Genomic DNA, 16,493 nt, shown 5'->3' on the forward strand with positions numbered 1-16,493 from the left:
ATTACTACGTGTTGCTTTAACACTGTTTAACTCAGGACAATAGCAAAGGATAAAGAGATTTGTTATTCTGGGGAACAAATCGACAAACAAGACACACATTGAGAAGACGATATTGTGAATGTAAAACACCTCATAGAAAAAGCACAATGTCTTCAACTTGCTCTCAGCTCAGCTTCATTAGCAGAGTACAGAACAAGAGAACATCTCCAGTAATAAGTAAGTATATTGTGCTGTGTACCAGCAAAGCATAGGGCTTATGATATAGTTATATATTTATAGCAGGTGCTACTGGGTTCTAGGAAGTTCTGATACTTCACGATCTCTCTTGGCTGTTGTGGAGGATTTTTTTTTTTGGTTGCTAAATTGTAAAGTTCCTTTTTGCCCATTACCAAATGTCAGTAGGGAGATTGGAATGAAAATGTAACGGGTGTAGTAGACAGGAATGGAGAGGTGCCTGTAATTAACTGTTAATTAGCAAAACACCTGCTATCATTTACACACCCATATACATATACAGAGATCTCTCCATCTACTTCTCTGTACACACAAATACCAAAATACATATGCATATGGAACAAAGAACAAGAGATCTATCTACCCATCTCTACTCATATGCAGAAATACATGCATTTACCAAGATTTACTATAAGTCATCGATACATGTATTGCCTAGGAATGTAGAAAGTGATCTCTATGCATGTACACAAAAATCCTATGCATACAGATATATATTCATAATTTACATATATTTTCACATATTACACATGTTGTACAAAATTCACCTTAATCATTTAAAAAAAAAAATCAGTTCTCAGTTTAAAAGGTCTTATCCCTGGCCTTTCAGTAACAGTTCAGTGCTTGTTTCCTTCTTTACTGGTATTATTAACCTTTGGCTCAGGTGATTAGACACTAATCATGAGCTTTGTCCTTGTAGGTCACTGGCGTGATTCTGGTCTGGGCCAGTAGCGGGTGATGGGGGATGCAGAAGCAAAACCTGCGTTTGCAATCTTTGGCTTAGAAACTGGTGATATCATCGTTAAAAGACTGTTGCAATAACTAAAACCAACCCCACTGGCATCCGCATCAGGGAGGCAAAGGCTGAGGGACTAAGAGTGAATAATTCCTCTGCACTTCAGAGAGGGTCGGGGGTGAGACCCGAGGAATTTCACACGATGCAAACTCGGGCCCTACCTGCTCAGTGGCGAGAAGAGCTGCTATCAATCAGGCATCTTTCACAGGGGTCTAAAAGGTACTTTGCAAAGAAGAAAGGGGAAAGAAAAAAAAAGACCACTAATCTTTGCACTGGCTACAAGTAAAACTTTAACTTGAGGAGAAAGGTTCAGGCCATTAATCTATTCCAGTTGATTGCTGAGATCTCTGGGGTTTTGCCACAGGGACGGTATGTACCGAAGAGCATATGTATTTGACAGGGAGCTGGAGGCTAGGCTCAGCCTTTTGAAGTCTTCCTCATATTTTTAGCTTTTGTATGTCGTCTCCATTGTATTTGTCCATTCTTCCCTCTGCATGTGTGTGGACAGTGTGTGTTTGACAAACACCCTTTCTTTGCATTTTGTACTCAGGGCCTACAAAGTACCTACCTGAAAGCTGGTTATCAGGATACGGGAATTAACAGGTTTACAAGATTAGCTTCAAATGCAGTTCATTGGAGATTAGAGACAGGCCCAAACCAATATGCACCTTTGAACTGCGTGAAACTGGAGGCTCAGAACCACTTGTTGAGACTCATTTTTCTCCCTCTGCAGCAGGGGTAGGCAACGTCTTTTGGCCGGAGTGCCAAAAAACCCACAACATTTACCTTGGAAGGTGCTGGAGCGCCGACATGTCAGACCCTGGAGCAGCTGTTTGCAGCCTCCCAGCTGCAGCCGGCCCACGGAGCCCAGTCTGCTTGCAGCAGGGCTTGCAGCCTCCCAGTCGCCTGCTAGGAGCAGCCTGGGCTCCGTGGCTGGCAGCAGCTACTTAGAGCCCAGGCTGGCGGTGATGTGCCGAGTAAAATGGCCTTGCGTGCCATGCTCAGCACGCGTGCCGCGGGTTGCTGACCCCTGCTCTGCAGCTTATGCCTCTCATTCAGCCATGTTTCTTTTTAGGACTGGGTTGCCTAATTTTTTTGGTTGTCAATACACGTGAAAGACGCAGGGTAGGGCCTAGGGTGAGACATAAACCGTGGCAGACTAGTGAGAGCTTGCATTGGTTAGCACGTTGCAGGATTAGGGAAGTTTCATGCCTGGGTCAGTTTTTTAATGGTAATTTTTTCTGTAGCATTGTATAAAAAGAGCACAGCAACTGCTTAGGTGCAGATGTGCTTCTGGACTCATTTTAGGGCATAGCAACACACACAGGTCACCCGGAGGTAAACCAAGGTGGGAGTTTATACAGTGCTATAGCAAGGGGGGACGAGTGGGGTGACCACCACGGGCGCCAACAGGCACTGCCCAGCTGGGGCAGGCCATGGCGTGGAGCCACGAACCTCTCGTTTGGGGCAGGGCAGCTCCCACCGCTGCATGCACTCCTGGCCGAGCATGCGGAGGCCTGCGCCTCCTGGATCCGTGCACGAGGCAAGGGTGGGCTGCCTCTACAGGCTTGCCCTGGGCGCCAGACTTCCTTGCTACGGCACTGAGTTTATAGTTCTTTGGCAACTTTGAGATAGCTGCCCTTCCCTCACGACAATGGGAGGTAGCTTACCCCACTTTCATGACTGTGAGATGAGAGCATGCACATCGGCAGTTACCGTGGAGGAGCTAACGCACTGCAAGTAGCTTACCTCTTGATAACTTTTTTGTAGCCATATCTTTGGATGCAAAAAAAGGTGGAACTGTCTTCTAGGACATCCATGTCAAGAGGAGCTTGCACCCAGCTTCTGAGGTGAAGTGGGAGTATGAGACCCTGTCCAACCCCCAAAGATTTGTAGTTATGTAATTTCAGAAGTGTAATTCTGAATTTAAGCAAAACCACCTTAAAATCAGTTTGAGGAGGACCACACTGTGCACAGACAGGGCTTTATGCTGATTCAACTATACAAGCTTAGAAAACACTAGTTCAACAGGTATATTTTTATGTGCAGACAAAACCTGAATGGGGATCGAGGGAGTCTCAAATGACGAAAGTTATACGCCGAGGGAACAGAACTCGCTCAAGCTGCCGTTCATCCACGCTTGCCTGCTCAGCATATGGGACTTAAGCACATGCTGAAATGCTAAGCTGTATGGAGGAGGACTTAAACACGCATAAATGATTAGCTGAACCGGGACTTGTGACTCTCTTTTGATAACCCCTCTGCGTGCGGCTCTCCACCTCCTATGCCTGTATGGAAAAAATCTGTCATTCAGAAGATCCATTATAATTTAGAATTTGGCTCCACAAGCCACTTGTTGAAGTTTATCAACTTTCCCCAAATAAGACATGTTGAGTACTGACAGCATGAATCAATTGCCCATGGATGGTTTCATGGACTGACCTAAGCTTGAGGTTAGACTTAGCCTAGGAAAAGTGAGTGGAAATGGCTCTTCGTAGGCCTGAAGGAAATCTGGTTGAAATGAATGGGAAGACTCGCTAGAGTGGGCTGCGTTATCTGGCTTCCTAGGAAAAACTCTGTGAAGACCCTTAGATCAGTGTTACTCAAGATTTCAGCCCAGCGGGCTGGATAAGTGGCATGGGGCCAATCTGCAGGGCGGATCTAGCAGTGTGTTAACATGTGGGTCAGTCTGCAGGTGTGAGCCAGTTTGCAGGCTCGCTTCAGCACACCTGATCCAGCCCTGGAGCGACTCTGTGCACGGACATGCAGGGCCGTGTCATCTGGCCCACAGGGCTTCCCCCCCCCCCCGGGGCCAGAAATTTGGAAGTAAGGGAGCAGTGATGGTGTTAATCACTGTGGCTCTGCAATTCATGCTGCCACTGTTTCCCCCCCCCCACCAAATTTCTGGACCTGTGTGGGATGATACAGCCCTGTGGGCCAGATTCAGCCTGTGGATGGGAGGCTGAGCACCACCACCGCCTTGGATGAAAGCAACTGAAGCAAAGTCTATTAAGGTTTTCAAGCTGTACCCATTGCCAAAGCATGTGAAATGAACCTAATTGACCATTAATAATTTGTGTCATTTCAACAAATACAGGAGGAACACATTTATCTCATGGTAAATCAAACAATGCTGCAATGCAGAGGCTTGTAATTACACTTCTTCTGTAGATATACCTGTATTTATAGCATAAAAAAGAGAGAGCAAAAAGATTGCTAGTGACCGTATGAATGTGGGGCAGCGAGAGTCAGAGAGAGAAGCACACTATGGAGCCAACTCTGCTCTCCTTTATGGAATCAGTGGTGATTGCGTCCAGGTGACTTAGCAGAGTTTGGCTCATAATTAAAAACCAAGTCAGCAATACCAACAACTTTTACATTTTTGTCTCACCCTGACCCCCTCCCCTACCAAACTCCAAATGAAATCTGTGACCAGCCTGTACCAGGAGCTGCCTGGTTTACCCTCCATGTATCTCAGCTCTACAAGTCTGTGGGAAAGTAGCAGAGCTAAAGACCCGTCCATCTATTCCCCCTTCTTGTTTGGCCCTTCTCTTCCCCCCCATAGTTTCATGGATGTTAGAGGCTGGAAGGGACCTTACAGATCATCGGGTCCAGCCCCCCTGCACGTGAGCAGGAAAGACCCCTGGGATCAGATGATCTCAGCAAGATGGGCGCCAAGACAATTTTTGAAGATTGCCAGGGTGGATGACTGTACCAGCTCTGCGGGGAGCCTGTTCCAAACCCTCAGCACTCAGCTTGTAAGGAAGTTTTTCCTTATGTCTACCCTGAAGCAATCTTCAGTCAGCTTGCGCCCATTATTTCTTGTCCTCTCCTGGAGGGCCTTGGTGACTAGATGCTCCCCCAAACCCTGATACACACCCCTGATATACTTATAATCTGCCACCAAGTCCCCCCCCCCGAGCCTTGTCTTCTCCAAGCTGAACAATCCCAAGTCCCTCCATCTCTCCTCATACGTCTTGGTCTCCAAGCCTCTAATCATGCATGGCCCTCCTCTGGACTCTCTTGAGCTTCTCCACATCCTTCTTGAAGTGCAGCTCCCAGAACTGGACACAGTACTCTAGTTGCGGTCTCACCAAGGCTGAGTAAAGCGGGAGGACGACATCCTTTGCCTTGCTCAAGATGCCTTGGTGGATGCATGCCAGTGTTTGGTTATGGTTAGCTCTGCCAGCTACGGCATCACATTGGTGGCTCATGTTCATTTTGTTGTGAGTCATGACACCCAGGTCTCATTCAGCTGCAGTACTGGCATCAGAGCACCGCTGAGCCTGTAAGTGTGTTGTGGGTTATTTCTCCCCAGATGGAGCACTTTCTATTTCTCTGCATTAAGCAACATCAGGTTGAGGTCTGCCCATTTCACGACCCTGTCCAGCTAGGCCCATACTGCCATCCTGTCTTCGAGCATAGTAACGCTCCCCCATAGCTTGATGTTGTCAGCAAACTTTGGCAGATTGCTTGTTATACTTGAATCCAAATACTTAATGAACATGTTGAAGAGCACTTGTCCAAGTACTGACCCCCGAGGGATGCCACTGGTCACTCTCCACCATGAAGACTCAGTTTTGTCAGTCAGTACCTTTGAGTCCTACCATGGAGCTAGGTTTCCTAGCCACCAGACTGTGAAGTGGTCGAAGCCGCATTTTCCCAATTTGACCGTGAGGACATCATGAGAGACCAGGTCAAAGGCTTTTTTGAAGTCCAAGTATATGGCATCAAGCTCATTTCCGTTATCCAGGTGGCAAGCAACCTGACTGTAGAAGAAAACGAGGTTGGTCTGGCATGACCTGCCCGTGATGAAGCCATGTTGGCTATCCTTCAGGATACTGCCTTCAGTTAGCCCGTGCGTGATGGTTTCTTTGATGATTTTCTCCAGGATTTTACCTGGGATTGAGGTCAGATGAATTGGCCTGTAGTTTCCTGGGTCCTCCCTTCTCTCTTTCATAAAGATAGGTACTACAGTGGCTTTTTTCTAGTCTTCTAGGACCTCTTTGGGACCCACTTAGGGTGTAAGTTGGTTTGACAGCCTGGTTTGTTACGGGTCCTCTTTTTGACTATCAAGGTAAGGGAGTCCTAAGAAGGTACCTTAGTACATCCTTAGTTTCCTGAATGAGCACACAGGGCAAGTAAAAAATTAGTAGGAACCCAAAATATTGAGAGATTTTTAGGTCAATGGAATTACTCTCGATTGCTACTAGAGCAATCAGACGCAGAATTCAGTGTCCATCTGTTCTCACCTCTTTATGCTTGTGTCACTGAAAAATGATTGTTGACCCAATAGACGAAGCTAAGTGCAGCTGAGAGTGGTGATGACCTGTTTGTCTAAACTGGAGACAATAGACCGAAGCTGAGAACCAGGCATGATGGGCTCATGAGGAATCACTACTCAGTCAGGATGTTAAAACACTTTATTATTTTCCACAACTGTAGGTCCCTTCAGCAATCTCCTTTTCTGTTCAGTCATATCTTAAAAAGCAAAGTTCATGTATTAGTTTATACAATACTAGCTGGTGTCTTGTATTAATAGGATGTGAAATGTTGCTTTAAAGAAGGGTTTTTAGGCACACAAGACAGGAGGGGTGTGATCTAATTATCCAAGAGCAGACTTAGGAGCTATTAGCAACCAAAAAATCATAGACTGATGGCTTTCTTGATGGCCCCAGGCCTGTCACTTAACTTCATCTTAAAATAAGTATATAAACACACTGAACTATTTGCCAGGAAGCTGCGAGAACCAATTAGTTAATTCTGCATAGGGTTTTGAAAAGAGAAAATAGTAGCTATAGTCAAATCTAATTTCCCCATTATTAGTATTGGCATTAATCCAATTGGCCACTTGCACCGAGACGTTGTAAACTGAAGTTAACACTGTCAAAGTTAGTGACTCAGGTACTAAATAGCATGGCCTGATTTTTCAGAGACACAGAGCATTTGCCACTTCCATTGGTTTAAATATTAAATACAGACAGATAAGCTGTATTAGTAGCTTATGTGACTAGTAGGATCCATGTCATTGTTTTGATGAAATAAATCATTTTATCACCTGCTTTACGATTACTGTAGGGTTTTGTACCTTTGCTAACTAAGGGTCACGAAGCAAATAAAGAGAAAGATCCTTGCCTATGCCATCACTGCGGCTCAATTTCAGCAATCACAACAGTAATTGCATGGCTCCTCCAGAACAAGTAGCCTTTGGATCGTCTCCAAGAGAAATCTACTGTTATCAGTGGCTAGCCACCTGCGGAGGAACCTGCAAAGGCTTATTGCTAGATAGCATTTATCTTTGAAACAAAAAATAGTCCAAGAAATAGATGCTCAGACATTTCCATCATTAATTCAGGATGGTCCAATTCAGTGAAGAACCTGTATAAAGGCTCATATGTCTTGCCTATGTCTGTCATGGGTCTGTCACGTGCGTGAGTAACTGAAGAACGTAAGTTAGTAGAGCCCTAAACAATAATTCTTATCTGTTTCCAAAGACAGGCCAGTGTTTTGGAGCGATGGTTCAATCTCGTTTGAATGGACCAGAGGAAACAACAGTACGAACAGCTACTGACTCATGTTGCTTGAGCCCCTCCCATGGAAGTTTCCATTGACTCCTCAATGTGAACTAGGAAATCATGGTCTCGCTCTTAATTTGTTCTTGCTATTAAAGCTTTAGCTACTTTTATTTACAGTTTCAAAGCTGTCAAACTGATAATAGCTAAAGGCTACCTTTTCTTATATTCAGATACATTGAACCTTATTGGAATATTAAAAATATTTAAATGGCAAAAATTACACATTGCTTCACATGTTTGTATTAATCTCCATGATATATCTCCTTTCCATTAAATGATAACTATTTCACAATGGACATAATTTCCAGTTAGTAGTATTTGTAATGTGGGCAGTGGATGAACATTTGCTTTCAGCCTTTGTTTATGAACTAAAGTCCTGTAACGAAGGAACCATTATCTGAATTATTAGAGTTTGTTTGCCTCTTAAAGATACACTTGTACTAGCAGTCCTCTTTGCATTGGTAGGGACTTACCTTACCAGAGTCATTTTAAAGTCTCTGTGGTATAAAAGAGAAACAAGCTAAATTGGGTCACAACTTCCCAGATTAAAGTGCCCCATAAAGAAGCATATCTCCAGTGCACAGAAAAGCTAAGTATAGACAGTCAAAAAGCCCAAGGCTGAATCAATTCAATCTCTGCAGGTTAGTCTAAGCTGCGTAGATTGACACAATAGGCAAGTGAACAGACATCACTTTTGATTCCAGAAATGCAGCCGTATGTCTGCAGTGGCCCAGGCCAGAAGCTGAGGAGTGCTAAAGCATGCCTCCCTGCTCAACTGGAGCAGACAGCTTGGGCCACGGCTAGCCCACCCACCCTGCAATGGGGAGTTTGTGGAGGTGATGCAAAGCATCCAGGATGCCGGGGGACTGCGAGTTAACTTGAATCCAGAGGGGATCTGGGACAGCTGTTCAATAAACCAATTTATAAATCCATTAGGTCTGATACTATGTCTATCCAGGTTTATCTTAAACCAGTTTCAGACATTTTAAAAGCAGTTTATGTGCACTGAACTTCTGTTGTGTTACAGATTTGAACCAGTTTCCAATCACTTATATCAGTTTGTGTGTAATTTCTGTCCCTGAAAAGAGTGGCGGCAAGAGGTGAAGAACTGTGTCTGCTCTGGCAGAGGCTTCTTGGGGGGCAGGGGGAAAAACACCCTCTGTTCACCCCATCCGTGCCCCAACCCCATCCAGTCTCCCCAGATACACTGCTTGGTGTGGTGCTACCCTACCCAGCTCCCCTGCCATGGCAAAGCCTCCTGCAAGTGATTCTGGCACCCCCTCTTAACTGGTGTCTATTCATTACATAAGCTCAGCCCATTCTGGTTCCCTGCTCATCCCATTCTAGTTATGCTAGTTTCAAAAATGGTTCAAACTTTGATGGTCACTTTACTCCCCCAAATTCATGATGAATACGTTAACCTGAAGTACTGTCCCTGAAGTAGATTTCTTCGAAGAGTGAAGAATACTAACCCAGTGTTACCAACCCCCTGACCTCATGGAAATTCTGGAGACAAAAGCAGGCAGAGAGGTCAGAGGATTAGAAGAGGGATTTGGTGCAAGGATTTCAAGGTAATAATGGATACAAGTGTATGCTTAAAAGCAAAGGGAAAGGATCCAGAGGAGAGGAGGATGTCATTAAGATAAAGGTCAGAATGGGAATGACCCCAGAGGCCATGGATAACGAAGTACAAAGGGGTTCAGGACAAGGAAGCAGGTTGATGAATTACAAGCAGAAGGTGGAAGTGTTGCAGCTGCAACACTGCATGAAGGCAATGCTTTACCTACCATGCATTAGGCGATAACGTGAGCAGACACCATCCCTATTCAGTAAAGCAGTCTTCTTCATTAACATCAGCATCCGCTGCAGCAAATGTTCCCAGCCTTCAGCATCTGGACTGTGCTTCTGCACTCTGCTCCTCCTCTGGCTGACGTAGGCAGGATATTTTTGAATCGCCACATGCAGTTAATGTTTCAAGAGAGGATTATTTGTATTAAAAAAATATTGGAGTGAGGCAGGTGCTGAGAGAGGCCTGCAGAATATACACCAAGTATTTTGATAAACATCTCAGCAGAGGCTGGCATACATTATTGTTATGCACAGGGACATGTGTGGAAACCTGAAGAACTGTACTTTTAAGGTATTGCCTAAGGAGAAAGAAAGGTGCATGCATGTATGTAGAAAAAGAAGTGAAGACTGAAAGTTGTACTGCTCTGGTTTTATGCCAACACATAGAATACCAAGATGACGATCCTCTGTAATTAGGCACTAAGAAAAGGAGGTATTGTAGTAAGTGTCTACGAAGAAGAGAAACAATGAAATCATTGCCGTCTAGGGTGTGCCAAAAGCACTAACAGCATCCTTATTAAAGTTACTTCATGACAAGGAACCTCAGGAATCAGGGCCTGGGATCTCCCTAGAGCAGCCCTGGTCAATGCCCACAAATGCATTGCGACTCTGATGACACCTGGTGGTCCTGGAGAACCAGCTCTGGGAGAGAAATTATTACATGAGTTCCCATATAATAAAAGGGTCAAATCCTCACAGCTGCAAAAGGCAGCTTGAAAATGTGACCAGCTGCACCCTAGCAACCCAAGAAAACCCTAGGCAATGAAAGAGAACTTCACATTTATTCCTGTATAACATCCTGATTTTAAAGTCAAATCTCCAGTTACTGGTGGGACTGAGTGATGGTGGTGAATGTATGGGATGGGCAATACTGCAACACTCCCAAGGCCGAGGTATCCAGAACAGAAACACAAAGGAGGCGTTGTGCTCATCCAGTTGGGCCCCCTGTGTGATGGGCAGGTTGTAGGGCTTCCTTGAATTCCTCCTCATTTGAACTATAGCACTTTTTTAGGGGAAACCCCCTCCCAAAAAATTAGTCTTGATATAAACATTTTCACCACGACCATTGTTGGTTGTTCTAATGATTCATTGCCCTTGCTCTGAGGAGAACTGTGCACCTAAAACTAGGAGGGCACAATCTTGCATGCGTAAAAGAAATATTTTAGCCCAGTTCTGTCAGGTGCAAACCTATAATTCACCTTATACTAATTATTTCTTCTATAGCAGAGAAACCATCTTAGACCATGATAATTGCTTAGGGTTACATCTATTGCTGATTCTGTTTCTTTGCAAACGTGTCTTGATTTATTTTTTGCCATCATTAACCCACACAATGATTTGCATTTTTTTCTCCCCCCTCCCCCCAAGACATTGCAGGGCGAATGATCTATCAGTAGACTTTTTGGACTCTGGATTAACGTAGACTGCTGTGGCCAGGACATGGCATCCTAGGACATGCTCTAAGACAAGGGCTTTGGAATAAAATTCAGTCATCACAAGACATTGGTTTTGAGTAGTTTATGGATATTCATCCCCCCATGAGTAGATGTGATTTAGAAAGCCAGTGAAGATTATTTTTTTTGGCAACTCTCAGTACTTTTGCATGTACTCAGTACTTTCACTTGTCATTTCTAGGGTTCCACTGAAACAATCCTGGCCATAGTGTCATGGAGAAGGAGGGCGGGGAGGGATCTCCAGAAATCATCTAGTCCAACCACCTGCCTAAGGCAGGATCATCCTTATCCAAACCCTAATCTAAATTCTACATAAGACCACCATCAGCCCTGACACATCACAGACATAACGCCCTAACCTGCAGCAGTTAAACCAGGGGAACCACACAGCCAATATTGTCGGTATAAACTGGAGACCCCGAGGGTCTCCTTATGTGTGCAGTGCCTTCAAGTGTTCATTTTATCATCCTAGAAGTAGACAAGGTAAATTTCTGATTGATCTGGAGGCCCACATGTGGGATTGACTGCTGCATTTCATTCATCCGTGCTGTATAATGAAAGGCCTATACAATTCCAGTCTCAGTTTGCTCTTCCCATTTTAGGACTACACTGTATCCTGAGAGAGACCAGGCATGCTGTTGAAAAGTAATCCCCACCCATTTGTGCCTGTACTGCATGCACTTGAGCTCATGAATTTGCAGTTCTCAAAGTCATCTAATCTGCAGATAAGTGAGCCTGGGCAGGCCCAAGTGGGTGGGTTTATTTCTCAGTGGCATGTCCAGTCCCCTTAGGTAGGGACATACCTTTTCAGTCACCTGTTCATAAGAGGCACCATTTATATATCTTAATTGCATTCAGCGTCACTTAATCATGTATTATTTGGTGTTATGTGCAGGTTATAAAAGAATCCTCTTTTACCACATTCACCTGGGAAGTTGTGATGCATGGATTTACATTATCCATTAAACTTTGGGATAGGCACAGTGTAAATGTGCTCCTTTAAACTTCGACACTTGCACACTTCTCTTTCCTTACCCTCCCTCCCCCCGTACTTGCTGCTTGTTAAATTTGGATTGCAAAAAGGTTTAGTTAAGCAAAACTCCCTTGTCAACAAACGCGCCAGGTTGGAACAATTCATTTATGATGCATGAGCTGCCAACATGTCAATTAAATGAGAGTCAGGGTGAGGAAATGAACATCTTTCAGTGTTACTTTGTGTTTTGAGGCAGATAGCTGGAATTTGCAATTATATGGTGTGTGGAAATGACCTCTTTTCTGTCTGCAATAGACTCTCTTGTTTTAAGGTGCCTCTGAGCCAGGAAATTTCAATTCCATCCCGTAGAAACCCTTTTACGGTTAGTTAGATCAAGAGCATTAGACATTCCCCCAAACTGGCATATCCCTCAGACCACAGATAGGTATCCTATTCTGAGCCTGGACTTTCTGCTCTTATGGGAACATTTACCTTTATATAATAAAAAAAAAGTTACAGGAGCTGCCTTGCTATGGGATAATGACTTGGATCATACTCCCAAAGGAGGAAGAGGGAATACAAATCTACCTCATGTTCCCATACAAGGCCATCCAGAGCTTGGTTTCAAGGGTATAAGGAGAATGCATCTTACAACCTTCGTACGTCTCCTACACAGTACGACGGTGGAGTGTGGGCCTAGCAAAGCCCGGTTTGTAACCACTGTGTACTAGCAGGTGTAAACGGATCTGTCCTGGCAGGGAGGGAATTGCAAGTTCGAGGGGTATTTTCACGTCAACACTTCTCTTTGGTTTGATAGGGGTGTGGGAGGAGGAGGTCCATAGCCCTTTATAAACAGATTTCAAACCTAGATGTTTTATAGAACAGGCTTCAACTGCAGGAGCTCATCCTCCACATTGATGGGCATGAGATCAAGAGAAAACACTTTGATTAGCTGACAAGTTTTCTTGGTTACATGCATCAATCCCTATTGTCTCCCAGCTGAAGTCTAACAGGCGGTCCCCACCCTCCTGCCCCCCACAGCTCTACGTACATGCAGAGACACAAAAGAGAACAAGGGGAAAATGGCTTGTGTTCAGTCCAGATTTTTAATTTTGTTTTTAAAATTGAGTTTAGAAGGAAAATACAGACTCGAACAAAATGGAACCACAATGCATGTCCCTTATAGGAATCACCAGGATGACAACTAAGCCTGTAGGAGACTGGGCTGTAGTCCCCACAATGAAATTCCATGCAACACACTCATTTCATTGGAATCAAATATAGAACACAACATCTGAGCCCAATCCTGTTCTCCGCACATCCCCAAAACTCCTGCTAATGGCACGGGAAATTTTGGATGCACAAAGGATGCAGGCAAAGGTGCAACCAGATTTAAGGAAATCAAAGGGGACCAAGAATTGAGAATGCCCAAGTCCTGTAGCCATTTTGAGAGGGACATGAACAAGATGGAGGAGGAAGGGACACGACTGAACCTTTGAATGCAGGATTGAGCTCTTGGTTAGGTGGCTTTTCTGCAATGACTTGACCCCAAGCTTTCTTGACTCAGCAGGCAGCTGAAGCCACTTGGTGAAAATCAAGTCCTGGTATTAAAAAGACATGGAAGCTACCAATGAAAAACTTTAAATTTCACACATAATTAATAATAATAATAATAATAATAATATTATACAGCATCTAGTGCAATGCAGGTCCCTGTCCATGACTAGGGCTCCTAGACGCTATGGTAATACAAATAAATAAATAATAATACAGACCACTTCCTGAAATACCAGCAATTTTGAAGAGACTCATCTCTACCCAGAACTAGAGCCCTCAAAATGGCTCTCAGGGCTGCCATCCTCTGGTTTTCCTGTGTTTGTACAGCACCTAGCTAATAAGACCCCAGTTCCAACTGGATGCTATGATAGGATAAAAAACGAGCTGCCAAAAATGAGCTGCTCTGCTGACTCAGCACCACTTAGGTAGATGTGGAGGCACTCTCCGAAACAGCAACAAGTTTTAGGCTCTTGCCCAGTTTGGGATGCTGCCATGCCTACTTATTTAATTAACAGGAACTGGTTAGAAATGAAAGAGTGTAAATGCACATCAAGGTAACTCAAAAGGATTCTTGCTTTTATCAGGGCTGGAAGATTAGTATTGGCTTGCCCTTGTTTCTGTGGAAGCCAATCTGAGCTTGGCTAGCAGAAAGCGAGAGGGAGCTTATGCCCACAAATCCACGGCATGTTGCCTTTGCTTACTCTGCTTGTCATTTGTAGCAGCAATTTTGCAACAGAATTAATGGCACTAAAACACTCCTCAACACAAAAAAACCAGACATGTTTTACAGGTTACAAAGCCTGTATCTCTGAATGCACCACCACAGCAGATGTACATACACTTTTTTATACTCCACAGCTTGGCCACACACTGTATGTTGACTCTTCTCTGATGAATCAACCAATGGGAGTACTAACATGAATCCTTTTTTTGAGTGTTAAAACCAAAAATAATTGGTTCTGAATATGTAGTTAATCAGTATAGGTTTTTCTGCAATGAAGCATTTTTTTTTAAGTCTAAGCATTGACTACAGGAGGTTTTGAATTAACTTGGGAATTTGAGAAAGGATTAAAAATAAATAAATAAATAAATCAGGTGATCTTTACCATTGCAGAGAAAGACACACCTTCACTTAATGCTAATGCTCAGAGCTGTGCAGTTGTACATCTCTATTAACAATGCAAACAGGAAATTCAAATCAACGCTACAGAGATATTGGTATAGCACATTCCATTTCACAAGTCAATTAGCTACTGCATTTGTTACATTTTACTTCCACTCTGGAGGAATAGCATTTGCTTTTTTTTCTTTCCACACTAATCCCAATCAGAAAACTTTTCAAGGAGCTTCCCAACCACATTAGAAACCAGCACAGTCACATTCTAAGAGTGGGGATAGGGGCACGCAGACTAAATGATGGATACATGATAACACAGCATCACAAAATAAACAAGGGGATTCCTTCTGTGCACGAGCAAGTGCAGATATATCCATGTCTCCTGGATAGCAGGAAACGGAGAGGCCCAATCTGAAAAGCCTGGTTTTGAACTTCCCTGATATTCAGGTCTGGTGCTTTGATTCAAAGCTGCTTAATCTTTGCTAATTGTTTTACCAGTCATTAAGCATGGAAACAGGCTGTAAATAGCTTCATTAGGGCTGCCATTTAAATTAATTTTTAATAAAGACAGAAGCCTACTATTGTTCTCCCGTTCCCAAGCAACACAGCGGTTCAGGGAGGAGTGATCAGGACAAGCTCATGCTCCAGAATAGTAGTAGGGCTGATGAAATGGCTGGGGGGCAGGGGTATAGCTACACTGGGCCTCCAGTACTTCCAGGGAGTGCTGTTCTTGAGTACACTCTGCCCACCTGCTTCTGCTCACATGCACCAAGCCCAGTAATGAGGCACTGAAGTTGCTCTGGGGTTTACCCCTTGCAATACTCTGAAGGATGGAGATCTTTCGAGTCATGTTGAGGGGTGCCCATGACATGGCCCCTCTGCCTCATTTCTGGGAATGGCACTTGTAAATGGAGGGGGTGGGCAGGGCATGCCCAAGAGTGACAATTCAAGTAGCAGCCGAGATGTGATGCAGACACACTTTAGGGGCTAAGCTCTACTACTGAACTGTTGTGCGGAGTTGAGCAAGTCTCTTGACTTCTCTGCCTCAGTGTCCTCATGGAACTGAGGGTAATAATGCTCGCTTACCTCCTTAAACAGGAGTGCAGAGAAGAGCGCAGTTACGGATTGCACAGCCCAGAAGTGCTAAGTACAACCTCCTTACAAGAACAAGAAATGTTCTTTTAAGGCAGAAAAAAGGGTTTTGCCAATCTAATGCAGCTACAGCTTTCCTGTCCTACAGCGTACGGTACTGGGCACTGGATCAGAAAGGTTCTAGATTAAAGATATCACTGGATAGGAGCCATCTCACTTTGCCAACCAGGACTAAATTTGCTCCCTGTGGCAGGCAAGCGGTGGTTGTACTCACTATAGCTCTGCCTCTGGGGCTTACGGGAGTGTAGGCTCCACAGACCCCCTCTTGCTGCTTCTTTAGAGCTAAGTGGCATCCTGGCCTCCCTGGCTAGCGATACATATTTTGGGGCTGCCTTGGCAGCAGTTTTGCAATGTCACAGCCCCCTCTGGCTGTCCTGAGCTCATGGAAGGCAGTATAACCCAAGGCTGAATCCAGCCCATTGAGTACGACTGCCCTGGATGTCATTGAGAGTCTGAGCACAATGACAGTCTTGCACCAGGCAGGATGGCGTAACAAGAAGCTCACAACGGTGCACTACATGCAGGTCTGCTGAGCAAGGGGCACCTTTCATAAAAGTGATTATGTGGACCCAGGGGTGCGAGGCCATGTGGAATCTAGGGCATTCCAGAATTTTTGTTTTGATTGATTGTTAGTATGGGGGGATTGTGTGGGGTGGGGAAAGAGTTTGACTAAATAGTTTACAAAAAGGACCAACAGTTTAAGAACAGTGTGCATGATACTGCAAGAGCAGAAATCTCTTGAATGCAGAGGGACACATTGGTTAGGTCTTTCCCAGTTTCACATAAA

General features: G+C 44.4%; 1 long non-coding RNA gene across 1 annotated transcript; it reads left to right on the forward strand.

Annotated features, from left to right (window-relative positions):
• Positions 1-53: 53 nt before the first annotated feature.
• Positions 54-7,825, forward strand: LOC106739896 (uncharacterized). The gene is made up of 3 exons (XR_001373262.3): positions 54-216; positions 935-1,249; positions 3,080-7,825. It is a non-coding gene; the product is annotated as an uncharacterized LOC106739896 (long non-coding RNA).
• The last annotated feature ends 8,668 nt before the right edge of the window (positions 7,826-16,493 follow it).

This window comes from Alligator mississippiensis, chromosome 7, assembly GCF_030867095.1.
Source record: "Alligator mississippiensis isolate rAllMis1 chromosome 7, rAllMis1, whole genome shotgun sequence".
Lineage (NCBI taxonomy): Eukaryota > Metazoa > Chordata > Crocodylia > Alligatoridae > Alligator > Alligator mississippiensis.